The sequence below is a fragment of the Trachypithecus francoisi genome, unplaced genomic scaffold (genome assembly GCF_009764315.1).
Source record: "Trachypithecus francoisi isolate TF-2019V2 unplaced genomic scaffold, Tfra_2.0 Lachesis_group15, whole genome shotgun sequence".
NCBI lineage: Eukaryota > Metazoa > Chordata > Mammalia > Primates > Cercopithecidae > Trachypithecus > Trachypithecus francoisi.
In genome coordinates this window covers 65670240-65687104 of record NW_022681460.1, presented here as the reverse complement: position 1 = coordinate 65687104, position 16865 = coordinate 65670240, and the positions used below count along the sequence as shown (strand labels likewise).

At 49.6% G+C, this 16865-nt stretch overlaps 2 pseudogenes; one reads left to right on the top strand and one right to left on the bottom strand.

The window, feature by feature from the left end:
* Positions 1–309: 309 nt before the first annotated feature.
* LOC117097397 lies at positions 310–5808 on the bottom strand (annotated as a pseudogene).
* Positions 5809–5864: 56 nt separating this feature from the next.
* On the top strand, positions 5865–16292 carry LOC117097396 (annotated as a pseudogene).
* Positions 16293–16865: the final 573 nt, after the last annotated feature.

Here is a 16865-nt window from a genome sequence, read left to right as displayed (position 1 = left end):
GCCTTGAGGGAGGTGGATGGGCAGTGGCTGGGCAGCCTTGCAGCACTACCTGAGCTGCTGAAGTCAGATCTCAGGAGCTGGAGCTCCTGAGTCAGACTGGCCAGGGCTTCACGTGGCCTCTTCTGGGCTCAAGTGTTAGCCACTCCAGGTGAACTGCTGGCCATGGGGGCTCCATGCCGTGGTCCACCTGTGGCCTGCTCCAGGGTTGCCACCTGGGAGGCCAGTGCGTCCCAGCTGAGTGCCTGCTCCCACAGGGCCAGGCGGATCTGCTCGCAGGCAGGGGCAGCTGGCCATGTGCCTCCTCTGACCTCTCCTCCATCACCTCCTCCCCAGAGAGGGAGACCAGCAGGCCTCCAGCAGGGCAGCCAAGGAGCTGAGCAGCTGGTGCTGCCATCCAGGTTCCCCTGGGTCTCCTTCAGGGTGTGCGTCCCTGTGGCCCTCCCGTATGGCCTCCAAGTCAAAGTAGAGCTTCCAGCAGTTGCACTCCTTGACATACTTGATGAGGTTGGTGTGGTCACCCCACAGGTGCTGCAGGGTGAGGCTGAGCTCCAGGAGCTGCTGCTCTACCTCCACCTGTTTCGGGAAGTCAGGAACCCTGAACAGAGGGACCAGCTAAAGCAGAAGAACATAAATTGTGAAGATTTCATGGACATTTATTAGTTCCCCAAATTAATACTTTATTAATTTCTTATGCCTGTCTTTACTGCAATCTCTGAACATAAATTGTGAAGATTTCATGGACACTTATCACTTCCCCAATCAATACCCTTGTGATTTCCTATGCCTGTCTTTACTTTAATCTATTAATCCCGTTATCTTCATAAGCTGAGGATGTATGTCGCCTCAGGACCCTGTGATGATTGTGTTAACTGCACAAATTGTTTGTAGAGCATGCGTGTTTGAACAATATGAAATCTGGGCACCTTGACAAAAGAACAGGATAACCGCAATGTTCAGGGAACAAGGGGGATAACCTTAAACTCTGACTGCCGGTGAGCCGGGTGGAACAGAGTCATATTTCTCTTCTTTCAAAAGCAAATAGGAGAAATATTGCTGAATTCTTTTTCTCAGCAAGGAACATCCCTGAGAAAGAGAATGTGCCCTTGATGGTAGGCCTCTAAAATGGCCGCTTTGGGGGCAGCTGTCTTTTATGGTCGAAGACAAAGGGATGAAATAAGCCCCGGTGTCCTGTAGCGCTCCCAGGCTTATTAGGATAAGGAAATTTCCACTTAATAAATTTTGGTCAGACAGGTTGTCTGCTCTCAAACCTTATCTCCTGATAAGATGTTATCAATGACAATGTGTGCCCGAAACTTCATTAGCAATTTTAATTTTGCCCCGTACTGTGGTCCTGTATCTCACTCTGCCTCCATTTGCTTTGTGATATTTTATTACCATGTGAAGCATGTGATCTCTGTGACCCGCACCCTATTCGTACACTCCCTCCGCTTTTGAAAATCGCTAATAAAAATTTGCTGGTTTTACGGCTCAGGGAGCATCATGGAACCTGCCAACATGTGATGTCTCCCTGGATACCCAGCTTTAAAATTTCTCTCTTTTGTACTCTTTCCCTTTATTTCTCAGACCAACCGACACATAGGGAAATAGAAAAGAACCCACGTTGAGTATCGGGGGTGGGGTTTCCTCCAATATCCACCTTGTTTGCTTCCATATTCAGAGGCTTCATCAGGATCACACACAGCTCACAGAGAGCCCTGTGGTTCACCTCTACCTCTGGCTTCATTTTGATGATGTGATAGAAGGTCTCGTCCAATTTGGAGTACAGCTCCTTCACCTCATGCATGTGCCAGGTCAGGGTAGCCCTCACATCCCTGAGGGGTGTTTTATAATTCCTCCTCCCTGCAGGCTGAGGCCACGTGCAGCACCCAGAGGTTCCTCTGCAGTTGGCCCAGTCTGGCCTGCAGGCTCTCCAGTTCAGGCCTTGCCCCAGCCTCTGCCGCCATCACCATGCAGCTGCCATTAGTCCCTGGGGCCTCCTGGGTTTGGCCTTTTCAATGTGATGTCCACATCAGCCTGGCCCTCAGAGAGGGAGAGGTACAGGGCAGAGTGCTGAGCATGCCGTCAGTCCTCCACATCCTTTTGCAGCTGGCCCACTCTCTGAGCATTTTCCTGGATCTTGGCCTCAAATTTAGCACCAAGTTCCTGGCAGTCAGCCCTGGCCACGGCACTATACTGGACCATCGTGATGGCCTGGTGTTTGGCCTCCACATCAAGAAACGGATTTATTATGGCCTGGGAAAAGCCATGCTGGCTTTCCTTTAAGCTCTTCCAGATGGGGCCAGAAAACACTTGCAGGAAGGTGTCCATGTGGGGCAGCAGCACCTGCTCCAAGGATCTACCAGACAACTCCAGCTCTGTTTGATTTGACACACTGCAGCTGTGAGGTTACTAGCCAGGGCTTTCCATGGGCCTGGAGGGCTGTCAGCTGGGGGAATGTCACCTGGAGATCTCTCAGGAGGGATTCCTGCTGCTTCTGTCACACTTCAGCCTCATTGATTGCCACAGCCAGGTGGCATGACTTTAACTTTCTGGCAGTCTGGAGCCCCCTGTGGACATGGTTGCTGTGAGTGGATGTAGAATTTCTCTGGTTTGTAAGCAGCTATGAAGGTAACCAGCTAGGATCTGATAGGGGCAGCAGTTACTTTGTTTTGGTTTCCTCCAGCTCTTGGCAGTTTCTTGCTGGTCCTCAGCTCCTGCGTCCCCTGCCCACCTTGCTGAAGTGCCCATTGTTTTCATGGCCCCTCTATCTCAGGCTGGCTCCTCCTCTTTGTGCCTTCCCTTGGGGATCCCTGCTGGGTCCCCTCATCTCCTGGTGGCCTACTGAGAGGCAGGTGCCTGCTCAGAGTGAATGTGAAGCTCCTCCAGCCTGATTTGGGCCTGCGCTTGGCCTGCCACGGCCCCAGCCTGCTGCCCTGCCACAGCCGGGAGCCATCTCAACCACTTTCAAATGTAAAGGCATCTATTTAAAATGGCAGTAACTGTGCCTGTTCAAACAATCCTGAACCTTCTTAACCTGAACTTTTTCCTTCTAAAGCAGTGACCACTTTAAAAACAGACAGAGATAGCTTTTGATTGCTATTGTAAGAAATTACAAATTTAGTGGCTTAAAATAATACAAATTTGTTCTCTTACCATTCTGGAGATCTGAAGTTGGAATGGGTCTCAATGGGCTAACATCACGCTGTCAGGGCTGTGTTCCTTCAGGAGGCTCTCAGGGAGAACCTGTCTCCTGGCCTTTTCCAGCTTCTCCAACTGCCTACATCCGTGGCTCAGGGCCCATTTCCCCATGTTCAAAGGCAGCTCCATCGGACTAAGTCTTCACTGTGCTCCCCACCTGATTCTCCCTCTTCTGTCTGCCTCTTCCTCTATAAAGCTACTGTGATTAAATTGGACCCCTAGGGAAATCCAGAAAATCACCCCATTTCCAGGATAGATGATGAGCAACCTCAACTCCATCTGCAGCCTTCACCCCCCTTTCCATGTAACCCATCGGAGGGTTCCAGGACTCACACCAGCATCCTCTGGGCCTTCACTCCCCTTCCATGTAACCCAGTGGAGGGTTCCAGGACTCACACTGGCATCCTCTGGGCCTTCACTCCTCTTCCAGGTAACCCAGCGGAGGGTTCCAGGACTCACACCAGCATCCTGTGGGGTTGGCGGGAGGGGGTGAGGGTGGCAGGTGATTATTATTTGCAGCACACATGCCATATGATTTGTGTATGTATCATTTTTACACCACAAAGATGGGGGAAGAAGCAGAGCAATATTGGAGCAGAGATTTTGCATCCTGTTAAAATTAAGTTGGTTTTAATACAATCTAGGTTGTGGTAAATTAAAATATTAATTGGAATTCCCTGAAATGACTAAGAAAATAACTTTTTTAAATAAAAAAGGAAAAAGAGACAATAAAGGAAGTAAAATGATGCAGTAGAAAGTATCTGTTTAATACAAAAGAAAGCAATAGTGGTGGAAAAGATGAACAAAATGACATAGGGCCTATGGAAAACTAAGAAAAAGGTGGCAGATGTAAATTGTGTTCTACCTTAGCAGTAATTCCATTACATGTCAAAGTGATAAAATTCAAGAGAAAAAGCAAAGATTCTCAGAATGCGTTTTAAAAATGATCTAAAGATACAGTGTACATCCAAAGATACAAGTGGTTTAAAAGTAAACGTGTGGAAAAAGATAAAACACATCAATAGTAAACAAAGACAACTGAAATTGCTATTAATAACATCAGGCAAAATCATCTCTAAGAAAATTTTCTAAACACTCTAAAAACCAATCGATGAAAGGGAAACTCACAAGGAAAATTAGAAAATACTTTGAAATGAATGGAAACAAATACACAGCATATTATGACTTAGAAGAAGCAGCTAAAGCAGTGCTTAAAGGAAAACTTACTGCTGCAAATGCCAGTATATTGAGAAAGGAAAGGATAAAGAAAGGATTATCTCAAATTAATAACCTGACATTTTACTTTAAGAAACTCAAAGAGCAAAGCAACCTAAGCCCCAAATAACAAACGGAAGCAAATAAAAATTGGAGTGTAAATGAATGAAATATAGAATAGAAAAACGTTGGCGAACTCAGTAAAACCAAAAGTTGGTTCTTTGAAAAGATCAACCAAATTGGAAAACCTTAAACTTGAATGACTAGGAAAACAGCGGAGGGGGAAAACTCAAATGACTAAATACTAGGAAGGAAAGAAGAAACATCACTACCAACTTTACAGAAACAAAAAGGACTATAAGGGAATACTATGTACAACTGTATGTCAATGAATTCAAGAACCTTGATGAAATGAACATCTTTCTTTTCCATTTGTTTTCTATTTATTATTGAGCCACTTTTGATTGTATCCTCCCCTCTCTTCCAGAAAGGACAAATGTTGATCACCAAAGACAATTTCAGACTCTTGTCAGCCTAGGGACAGCAGCAGAGACACCACAAGCTTCTCTGATGCCGTAGAGTGGCCTTCCCACGGTCTGCCACTTCTCTAGACATTTATTGTTTTCTGTTGAAGATGCTGGAGTTCTAAGCCAGCACTTTAAGGATTACTCGTTTCCTCCTGGTGTTTCCTGGGTGTATACAAGAGATGACAGATAGATAGATAGATAGATAGATAGATATTAATACACTTCTGTTTGTTTTTCTCATGAAAATCATTTTTCCTCCCCTGCAGTACAAAGGCTTGTCAAGTGCACACTAAAGAGCAGCTGATCTGGCTCCTCCAGCCCATGAGCCCTGTGCTTGGCTGTTTGGGAACACACTGAGAAGTCTGGCGTCTTTGGCTGCCACAGGATGCATTTCCAGAAACACCTGTTAGGCCTCTGTGTGTGACTCACGCCTTCCTACCTGAAGCCTTATTGGCTCCTGCAAGTGCTACAGAAACCCCTGGGGACAGGCTAGGCTGCCTGTTCCTACTGGATTTTAGGCCGGGAGACTTCTGGTGGGGACAGCCCAGGCAGGGAAATCAGGAGCTGTGGACAGGGAGTGGAGGAGATCAGGAGGGGATGGCAAGACCCCCAGCCTGACCCCAGTCCCCAGTGCCCTCTAGAAGCAGAAATAGGAAAAGGAAGTTGAGAGCAGGCAGTACTGCAACCTCCTGTGCTGAGCATACAGCTAGGTCCAGCCTGGTGGCCCCACACCTGCAGATTCAAGGCAGCCCTGCCCTGCACTAACCCTGCACCTCCCAGGCCCACTGCTCTCCCACTGTGACCTCACCTGGAGACTGGTCTATGCAAAGACCAGGGCATTGGCCAGCAGCCCAGTGCTCCGCTCCATGGCCTCTGTCAGGCAGGACGGAGCTGGAGCCCAGGCAGAAATGAGGACAGGGCAGGATGGCCCTTGTCAGCCAGGGATATTCCGTCCTGCTGGACCTGGGGCCTCTCTCACAGAGAACCTACGTGATGTTGCTTCCCCTACTTTCTTATCTCACAGGCCCTACATATTTGCCAGAAACCACCTGCTTTTCTAACTCTTTGCCAGGTGTCAGGGGCCAGTTGCGGGGGGAACTGCGTGGCAGAGCCCCTGTGACAGTGGCCAAAGAAATTCAGGAATTCCCAGAAAACAGAGCGTGCTGGAAATCCAGGTGGGAGAGCGGCTCCTTGTGCCAAGATTTTCCTCAGAGGCTCCTTCTCCGGTGTCCTAGGCAGGGCCGAGCCTGGCGCTGGCGAATACTAGAATTTCTGCTGGGCTGAGAAAACAACAGCAAAAGAAGAAGCAGTCTGGGGTGTGACTTGGAGGTGGAAACTGGGTGTGGCCAGAAAAGTGAGTGGAGCCTGGAGGCCAATGAGTGCCCCACCCTGGCAAGTCAGAGCAGGATAGGGCAGGGGACCTAGGCATAGAAGTGGGCCCCTCGTAACCTACACAACCTGCAAAAGGATTTGTATTTGTATTTCATGTACCCATTGGGTAAGGTGGCCTATATCTCCAACTTCCTTGAGGTGAGCTCAGTTTAGGAAGTTTCTTTTCTACTGAACTGTGTCAGGAATCTCGCCAACGCCTGACACTGCCCACCACATCTCTTTTGCTGCCTCCATGGCTGGAACCTGCCTGGGGGGCCCTGACTGTGAAGGCTGGAGACCCAAGGAGGCTGCCCTCACACCTCTCCTTGTTTTCTGAGCCAGGGGGCCCATCTGAGCCCCTTCACCCCAAGGTGTCTGTTTTCTATGCCTTGTATGAGGCTTGTGTCTTCATAGAAATGGCATTCTAGTAAGAGACAGAAATTTTAAATGGATAGATATGTAAATTATATGGTATGTGTGTTGGGCAGAAAAATTCCCTCTCCAACCCCCAGGATGGCAGATCCAGTCCCTGGAACCTCTGTGTTGGGTTACATGGAAAGGGCGGTGAAAGCTGCAGACGGAGTTAAGGTGGCCGATCAGCTGCCCTGGGAGAACCAGCCAGGAAGGGGTAGAGTTCTCATGTGAACCAGTACTCAGCCTGGTGGAGCTGCCTTTGAAGATGAGGAAATGGGGCCCTGAGCCATGGATGTGGGCAGTTGGAGCAGTTGGAAAAGGCGAGGAGGAGACAGGTTCTCCCCAAGAGCCTCCCGAAGGAACACAGCCCTGACAGCACAGTGATGTTAGCCCCGTGAGACTATTCAGACTTCTGAGCTCCAGATTGGTAAGAGAATGAATGTGTGTTGTTTTAAGCCACTAAGTTTGCAGTAAATTGCTGCAACCACAATGAAAAGTTTGTAAGGTTTGTTTGACTGTTTGTTTATTGGGACAGAGTCTCACTCTGTCGCCCAGGCTGGAATGCAGTGGCTCCATCTCGGATCACTGCAACCTTTGCCTCCTGGGTTCAAGTGATTCTCCTGCCTCAGCCTCCCAAGTAGTGGGATTACACGTGCTGGCCACCACACCCACCTACTTTTTGTATTTTTAGTAGAGACAGGGTTTCACCATGTTGGCCAGAGTGGTACTGAACTCTCAACTTCAGGTGATCCACCCACCTTGGCCTCCCAAAGTGCTGGGATTACAGGCATGAGCCACCGCGCCTGGCTTACTAAGGTATGTTTTGGAATGGTCGTTGCTTTAGGGTAACAAGTTCAGGTGAAGAAGGTCCAGGATGGCCCGGGCACGAGAGATCTCGTATTATGAAACAGGGGCCTTTACATTTAACAATGGTTAAGATGAAAAATTTAATGTTACATGAATTATACCACAACTTAAAAAAAGAAAGAATGAAAGAAATGAGGACAAAGATTCCAAATGGGAGGGGCAAGGAGAACCAGGCATGGAAGGGAGTGTCACCTGGGAGCAGGTGTGGGAGTGGGCCCGGCAGATGCCTGAAGGGCAGTCCACGCTGAGCAGAGGGCAATGCAAAGTCCTGAGGCATGGAGATATCTGCAGGGCTCTGAAGACCAGCGAAGAGTCCGAGGGTGGGGGTAGGAACTGAGCAAGCAAGGGGGTAGATTGGAGGACAGCTGGCCAGACTGCACAGGACTCTAGGCGTCTGTAGTGACTTGGTTTTACAGAGAGAAAAGGTTCACTTTTGGAGGGTTTGGAGCAGAAGAAGGATGTGAGTGGCGAGGTTCTGAAGGATCACTCCAGCTGCTCTGTTGTCAGGAGCCATTTGGGAGGTGGGGACAGGCACAGAGGACCAAGTAGGGCAGGACTGCAATCACCCTGGCCAGGAGGATGGTGGCCTAGAACCAGGGTCATGTACTAGATGACAGTGTGGTCAAATCATGGATATTTTATTTTATTTCTAGTCCAAAGAAGAGATAGGAAAGAGGTCCTGCAAATAGGTGATTTTTTTTAAAATTCTTCACAGCCTTACCACATAACCTCTAAATCTTCAGTAAAGTTGGCTGCATTCACAAGTAGCTGGTGTCACTTTGGCGGGGGCTTTGTAAGGAAGTGGGAAGGGTGTCTTTTAAGGATGACTCAGGAGAAGAGCTGGTCTTCCAGTTGCAGAGGGAATGGAGTTGCAAGAAGAAAACAGCGAGGTTGAGCGACACACAGTGGGAACAGGAGCTCAGCGGGCAGGAGCTCCAGGCCTCGAGAGAGCAGGACCATAATGCAGTGTTCGCACAGAAACCAGGCAACAGAGGGCACCAGCACCCACCAGACACGAGGTAGGGCCACTGCCACAGCCAGGCCAGGACCTGCAGAGCCCTAAACCCTGAAAAATGGCGGGACCCCCCACCTACATATTAAAGAAAACATGTGTGTGCCATTACACGCTGGTGTCCAACTACTGCTAAAATTACATTAAATCCTTTCTAGAATTTCGTGGCTGGGACTTGAGGCTGGTCTTGGTCCATTTACTGATGATGAATCCAGTAATGAACTGGATCCAGTTCCTGACAAGGAGTCCTGTCCTAGAATCACTCATACGTGACAGTTGACAGGTGGCCCCACCTGGTTTGCATGCTGGACGGGTGTTCTGCTAGGCGGGCCTCTCCTCACCCAGGGGGACTGGACTGGTTTCTGCTCCTCAGAGTTTGCCCAGAGACTCTGAGGAAGAAAGCACTCACCTTAGGCCTCTCCATCCTAGAGACGGCAGAAGGACAAACGTCTCCTGCTGGAACAAGGTAGTGGGGTGGAGGGTGGCCGGTGTTCCAAACACCAGTGCAGAGGGAACGTGTGTGTGTTTGGGAGTGAAGGAGGAAAGCAGGGGCTGGAGTGGTGAGAGAACCAGGTGCAATGAAGTAAAAGTGGCGTTGGGAGAGCTGCTGGGGGTGTGGGGGCGGGGACGCTGGATAAGGCAGGGAGGACAGGGGTGGCTCTGCGGGTCCTCTGCCTCCACGTCAAGCACTCAGGGATCCATGCCTCCCGCCAGTCTGGAGTCCCAATCGACCCTCTCTCCAATTTGGGGGATAGGGATTTCTTCTTGTTCTCCTGCCATAACATCTTCCTTCCGACTTCTCTTGTCCCATTCTCCCTCAGATCCTCCTCTCCACTTATGCCAAGGCTTCCACAGCCTCGCTCTGCCGGACCTTGGCGTTCCCAGCCTGGGTGTTGAAACCATTGGCTGAGATCTCAAGGCAGCTGGGCAGGGAGAGGATAGCTAGAAGCCGGGGGCACACTGCCACAAAAAGCCTGTGACTCATTTTCAGGGATTGAAAAATGCAGTCCAATTCATTTTAAAACTTTCGTCTCTCTTGGGACTTCAGGCTGAAAATTCTTTATAGCAATGGGCTTCCAGGGACTACATGTAATTATTGGTTCCACTTTCCTTATCATCTGCTTCTTACTTCAATTAAAATTCCACTTCAGCTGGGCATGGTGGCTCACTCCTGTAATCCCAACACTTTGGGAGGCTGAGTGGGGAGGACTGTTTGAGCCCAGGAGTTCGAGATCAGCCTTGGCAACGTGACGAGACCCCGTCTCTACACCAAAAATTTAAAAATTAGCTGGGTGTGGGGGCTCATGCCTGTAGTTCCAGCTATTCTGGAGGCTGAAGTGGGAGGACTGATTGAGCCTGGGAGTTCAAGGCTGCAGTGAGCCATGCTCATGCCACTGCACTCCACCTGGGTGACAGAGCAAGACCTGGTCTCAAAAAATAAAACAAACAAAAATTCTACTTCATATGTAACCATCATTTCGGTTTGGAAGCCACTGCCTAAAGCTGACATTTTGCAGTTGGAATATGGCTATTCCTTCCCATCTTCAGGTTGGCTCAGGCCAACCTGGGATTCAGGACCACAGAGGGCAACAAAGGTAGAAGGGCCCCTTTCCACTTTCCGTATATTTTTCCCAGCCTGTCTGCAGCTCTTTCTTTTTCTTCAGTGTTAGGTCGGCATCCCAAATGTCAGGACCCAAGTACAGGCCTGCTGTGCTCCTTCCCTGGAATCATCAGACTTGCAGAAAATATTGGCCCTGCTAAGGAGCTACTCAGTGGTCATATCACACATACGTATGCACACACACACGCACATGCACCCATGCGCGCACGCACAAACACACACACACATACACACACACTGTTCTTGGCCCACCCCCGCTGGTGTCCCCACAGCAGCAGCGTTGGTAGGGCGGTAGCAGTGAGTCCCCCTCCCTGCACTCTCAGGGCCTGGGTGTGTACAGAACAGGCTCCAGTCAGGACAGATTTGAGACCCCTTCTCCAGACCAAGAGGTGGAAGTACACCCTCAAAATTGAGGTGCTTTAACCTTAGCAGCCAGAGAACCACGTAGGGGATATGTAAAAAATGTGCATTCCTGGGCCCCTTCAAACCCTTGACTCACTGTCCTCTGAGGAGACAACCCCTTATAATCTCAGCCCCAGAGAGAGCCCTGCCCAGAGTTCACGGTTAGCTTTTTAAAAGTCTGTTCCATCTAGTTGTAAAGGACAGTGGTACAGACCCAATTACCAGGCATCACCAGAGCCCCAGCATCTGAGTCACAGGGAATCACCCTCTGGGTCTAATATGCACTTGAATTAACTGGCATACTGCCCGGCACACAGAGGGAATCTAGATGTGGAATGGATATGGGTGATGTTACAGGCCACATGTTTGCCTGCCCTCCAAATTCATATGCAGAAATCCTAACGCTCAAAGTGATGGCATTTAAGTCATTAGTCCTACAAGTGGAGCGCTATGGGATTAAGAAGTGACAGGAGAGCTTGCTGTCACTCTCTGCTCTCCACTGCGTGAGGATACAACAGGAAGACAGCCATCTGGTGAGGAAGAGAGGGCCATTGCCAGATACAGGACCTGCTGACACCTTAATCTTGGACTTTCCAGCCTCCAGGACGGTGAGGAATAAATGCTTGATGTTTCAGCCACCTGGCCTATTCTGTTGTGGCAGCCTGAACTGACCAAGGTAGTGGGTCTGATGATGAAATGGGACAGGTGTAAAAGTGAGGTGGGAAGGAGGACTACAAATACTAAGTTTTAAGAGGAAACCTTGTGCAAAAAGTGGCTTGAGAATTTTGAAAATGACACAAAACTTTGTTCTAAGACAAATTTTCAGAATTCAAAACTTAGAGCCCCAAGACTTTTCCCAATGATAGACTTGACTTTCCTTGAGGTCTTGGCCCCAGTAGGATGGCTGGGCTCTATTATAAAACCCATCTGTGATGGTAGACCAGTTGCTGCCTGTTCGCAGCTAGTTTAATTAACATTTGGATGTGCTTGGTAAGAGAAAATCTCAACCATTTAAGAGAAAAGAGTTTGAATGCGTTAGGGATATGGGAGAGGGGAGAAGGGAGATGGGAGAAAATACGGGAATGGGGAGGGGGTACCACAAAGAAAGGGAAAAGCAAAAGAGGAAAGGAAGAGAAGGGAAGAGGAAATTGGATGAAGGGAGAAGGAGCTCACATAACCTCCAACCATCCTGCTCACACCAGAGGGGTTTTTTGCAGGGGCCATGGGGATGGCAGAGGAGAGTTTATTCAAAGTTAATTTTGTTTTTAAATGTCTTCTTTTATTTTTCAATAGATAATTATCTTCTGAATACTTGGAAAACACTCCCTTCACGAAACTGTTCTTTAATTGGGTCTCTACAGGCCTGCCCTCAGTTGTTCCAGGGTAAAGAACTGGGGCAGTGCCCACACCCACGCTGTTGAACATTTCTTCACCATACCGGTGAGGGTGTATGTGTCCACGCCCAGCTTCCTGCCTGTTACTCTCCACAATGTGCCATGAATGTCCCTGACTTGTAGCCCGGTGCGCCTTCTTTCACTTCTACTGTTACTACTAACAGCCTTGGAGATCATGGCTGGTGAGTGTCCTGAGATCTCAAGACCTGGCTGAGGACAAGGAGGAGGAGGGAGAAAGGTGGGGGATAGGCGACTGGGGTCTCATGCAGGCTTCAAGCAAGCGGGTACCTGCTCTTAATGATCAGGTGAGGGAGAGGATCCCTGGGATGTTACCCCCAGTTCGTGGGAGACCCCAGCCTGAGGCCCTAGGCCAGGCATGGGCTCACATGTGGCAGTTCTACAATGCTACCTCCCACCTTCTACTCCAGGACTCTTTCTTGAACACCCAGGACCCCGGAGGAATTCAACGTGTGTCCCGTGATAAATACTTCTTTTTCCTTTCTATTGAATGTCCTATGTGTTCAGCTAGATTTTAAGTCTCAGGAGGTCACACACCGGCTTGTCTGTTTTGTGCCTCAGAACTTGGTAGATGTTGCTAAAAGTATTTGTGACATGAATCCTCCTGTTAACTGTGTTAATACTAAGTGCAACCCAAGGGTCCTCCGTACCATCAAGTATCTCACCCCAGACAGTCAGGGGGAGATGGGAGCAGGGATCCAGAGGGTTGAGGGAGTCTGGAATGGAACAGCCCCCTCTGCCAGCCTGGCCTGGTCCAGGGAGATTTGGGTCACAGAAGCGTGGGTTCTAATGGGCCTCCTCCTGTGTCCTGGACCTCACCTGCATTTTTCGGTCACAGGTGCTCACTCTCTTTGCTTCGACTTCACTGTAAAATCATGGTCCAGACTGGGGCAGCCCTGGTGTGAAGTGCAGGTCTTCATGAATAAAAATCTTTTCCTTCAGTATGACAGTGACAGCAACATGGTCAAGCCTCTGGGTCTCCTGGAGAAGAAGGTAAATTCCACCAGGACATGGGAAGAATTGACCCAAACACTGGGAGAAGTGGGTCAAGACCTCAGGATGCTCCTTCTTGATATCAAACCCCAGATAAAGACCAGTGGTAAGTGTGGAATGGGGTGGGGAAACGGAGGCAGGCAGCAAGAGAGGGGAGGGAAGAGCACAGGTGGGGAGGGGCTTTAGGTGTATTTGTGTATTGATCATTGGCCCAACCATGGAGACACTTGGGACCCAACGGGCGGGAAAGGGCAAGTCTGGGCAGAAAGAATACGGGCCCCTAAATATGCAGAGAAACACTTGACCTATTGGAAGACGATGGACCTCTCAGAAGTGGAGGATGATGGCTTTGTGTCTGGATTGCAGGTGCTTCCACTGCAGGTCGAGATGTTTTGTCAATGTTAAGCAGAACAATGCCCTGGTACGTCCTGGCAATCTGCCACCAATGGAGAGAAATCTCTCCCCTTTGTCATGATGAATATGACCTGGACAGTAATTAATCATGAAGCCAGTAAGATCAAGGAGACATGGAAGAAAGACAGAGGGCTGGAAAAGTATTTCAGGAAGCTCTCAGTGGGAGACTGCGATCACTGGCCCAGGGAATTCCTAGGGCACTGGGAGGCGATGCCAGAAGCGACAGGTAACTGAGCCGGGCGGGAGAATGTGGCAGCTCCCTTTAAAGGTCAAAAGCCTTCCCTGTGTGGGTGTCAGCGTGTGTGCAATAGAAAATTTGATTGACTTCTCCGTGGGCTTCCTGACTGGAGAGTCAGTGACAGCCATGAGGATTTCCCACCATCCTCCCTTTCCCATCCCATTTTCCACTACCCTCAGTTGTTCCAGGGTAAAGAATTTGGACAGTGCCCATACCCACACTGTTGGACATTTCACCATACCAGTGAGGGCGTATGTGTCCACGCCCAGCTTCCTGCCTGTTACTCTCCACAATGTGCCACGAATGTCCCTTCCACTTCCTCAGTGTAGAAACCCCTTCCCATTAACCAATGATCCAGTAACCAATGACCCACTGCTAAATGGTCCCAAGTCTATCATCCAGGACTTCTCCTCCTCTATTGTAATTACCCTTCCACCAGCTCTAATGCCACTTCTTAGGAAGTCTTCCCCACCATCCTGACACAGAATTAAGCACCACCCATTGTGTCATCCTCCAAACAGTTCTAACCACAGTAATCATGTGAAATTGTGTGATAATCAGATGGGCATTTGCTACCTCTCTCAGTAGAAATCTGAGCTCCATAAAGACAAGGCAAAACCCCTATTCATCTTCATGGCCCAGGGCCTGGTAGAGTGGCTGTCACATGAGCCAGTGATTATGTGGGGCACCATGTGTTCCTGGGGGAAAGCAGGGGCTGTGGAAAGCATATTTTTAGGTGTGACAGGGCTTGTCCTTTGTTGTTGTTGTTGTTGTTTAGTGTCACCAGTAAATGCTTCAGACAGCCACGGGTCTTATTCTAGCCTACCAGATACATAGATCATCCTGGGGGTGTTCATCTTGTTTGTCTTAACGGGAATTTTTCTCATCTGCATCAGGTGGCAAAAAGGTGAGTGGCAGGCTGGTCTCTGGCCCTTGAGGATGTCTTAGTCTGGTAAGGACTTGAGAGAGGTAAGCCATGGGTCTCACCCAAGCCCCCTCCCCGATCCATCTCTCTCCACAGAAATGGTGCAGTGCCTTAGTCTTGAGCCCCCACACTACACAGCAGGGCTGGCAGCACAAACGTGCAGTGAGAGGAGGGATGAAGCAAACATCTCCTCCTGAGGAGGGGCAAGGTCCAAGATCTGGAACACCTGCCTGGGGTGTTGTCTCCTCACCAACCAGCCCAGGGTTCCCCCAGCCCTTTGATGGAAAGTTTGTTTGCTGTCTGCGTTTAGCATGACTTAGCTCAGCAAGGTTCCATCCCCTTTTCCTGTTCACCCTGAGAAGACTCGCTGGTGGCACTTGTGGCTGCAGCATTTACTCCCAGATAACACACAAGGTGTGGTATAAGAAATCCTTTCACCACCCTCTAAACATTACAGCGCTGAACTCCACCTCCTATTCAAAAGGACAATCCCAGTACATGATTAGCTATGTAAATTTCAGACTCAGGTTGATTGAAAGAATGCTGGAAAAGCATCACGGCCAGGGTGGTAACCTCTTCGAGGTCGCCTGTGCTCTGATGGCATCACACCCCTTGGCCTATCTAGTAGTTTTTTTTTTTTTTAATACATTCCTCAAACATTTATCGGGCACCTACTGTATGTCAGGCACTGTTCTAGGTACCTGGGACACATCAGGGATTCTTGCTGTCCCAGGGTCAGAGATGAGGAATTCCATAGGATGAGTCTTCTGTTCTTTTTTTTTTTTTTTTTTGTTGTTGAGACGGAGTCTCGCTCTGTCGCCCAGGCTGGAGTGCAGTGGCCGGATCTCAGCTCACTGCAAGCTCCGCCTCCCGGGTTGACGCCATTCTCTCGCCTCAGCCTCCCGAGTAGCTGGGACTACAGGCGCCCGCCATCTCGCCCGGCTAATTTTTGTATTTTTTTAGTAGAGACGGGGTTTCACCGTGTTAGCCAGGATGGTCTCGATCTCCTGACCTCGTGATTCGCCCGTCTCGGCCTCCCAAAGTGCTGGGATTACAGGCTTGAGCCACCGCGCCCGGCCGAGTCTTCTGTTCTTAAACCCAGTGTAAAGACAAGCCCGTCGGGAAGGAGGGAGTAAGATCTGGGCATCAGAGCCCCCCAGCTGCTGCTCATGGGGGTGAGGACACCAGGCCCCTGACTGTGCTCTGGCCTCTCTCCCAGCTCCCCGCCCAGGCCCACAGCTATGGCCATGGCCCAGGAGCTCAGCCACCTCCTGCCCAGTCTGCGGCAGGTCATCCAGGAGCCTCAGGCATCTCTGCAGCCCCAGCCTGCCTTCACCATGGACAGAGCCAAGGTACTGCCGCTTTTCTGGAGGCTGTACATCTACGCGGGCTACCGGCCACTGCATCGGACCTGGCGCTTCTACTTCCGCATGCGGTTCAGCCCCTGCTGCTGCGGCTGGCGGTCCTTGTGGGGACCATGGACTTCCGGGGAGACCCACACGCCCTGCCCCTCTTCATCATTGTCCTCGTCTCTTTCACCTACCTCTCCTTCAGTGCTTTGGCTCACCTCCTGCAGGCCAAGTTCGAGTTTTTTAAAAAAATACATCTAGCGGACTATTTAAGATTTTTGCATTACGTGTAGTAAGGTTGTCACGTTTCAACAAAAAAAAAGAAATTTAAGAAAACTAAGTAGAGGTTTCAGTTTTCATTATTGTCTTGACAAACCGGCGGCACTCCCCGTCAGGTATATAGTCAGTAATGAATTAAATTAGAAATACATTATATATTTTTTTCTGATGAGAATCTGATACACAGATACGTACACACACATAGAACAATTTTTTTTTTTTAGATGGAGTTTCCCTCTTGTTGCCCAGGCTGGAGTGCAGTGGGGCGATCTGAGCTCACAGCAACCTCCGCGTCCCGAGTTCAAGCGATTCTCCTGCTTCAGCCTCCAGAGTAGCTGGGATTACAGGCGTGCGCCACCACGTCTGGCTAATTTTATAATTTTGGTGGAGATGGAGTTTCTCCATGTTGCTCAGGCTGGTCTCAACTCCACAGGCAGAGGAAGTGAGAAGGAGCTGAGAGATGGAACCAGGAGACAAACATTTGCAGCTCCCAGCTTGATTCTGCTCTATGCCAGCGCCTGCAATGGTCATTGTGGGGGTGTTAGATGAAGCCAGCTGGGCAGCTCCCTGCCCCACCTTGAGGAGCCAATGATGGAGCATTCTAGAGCCTTCTCAGAGAACTGTGGCT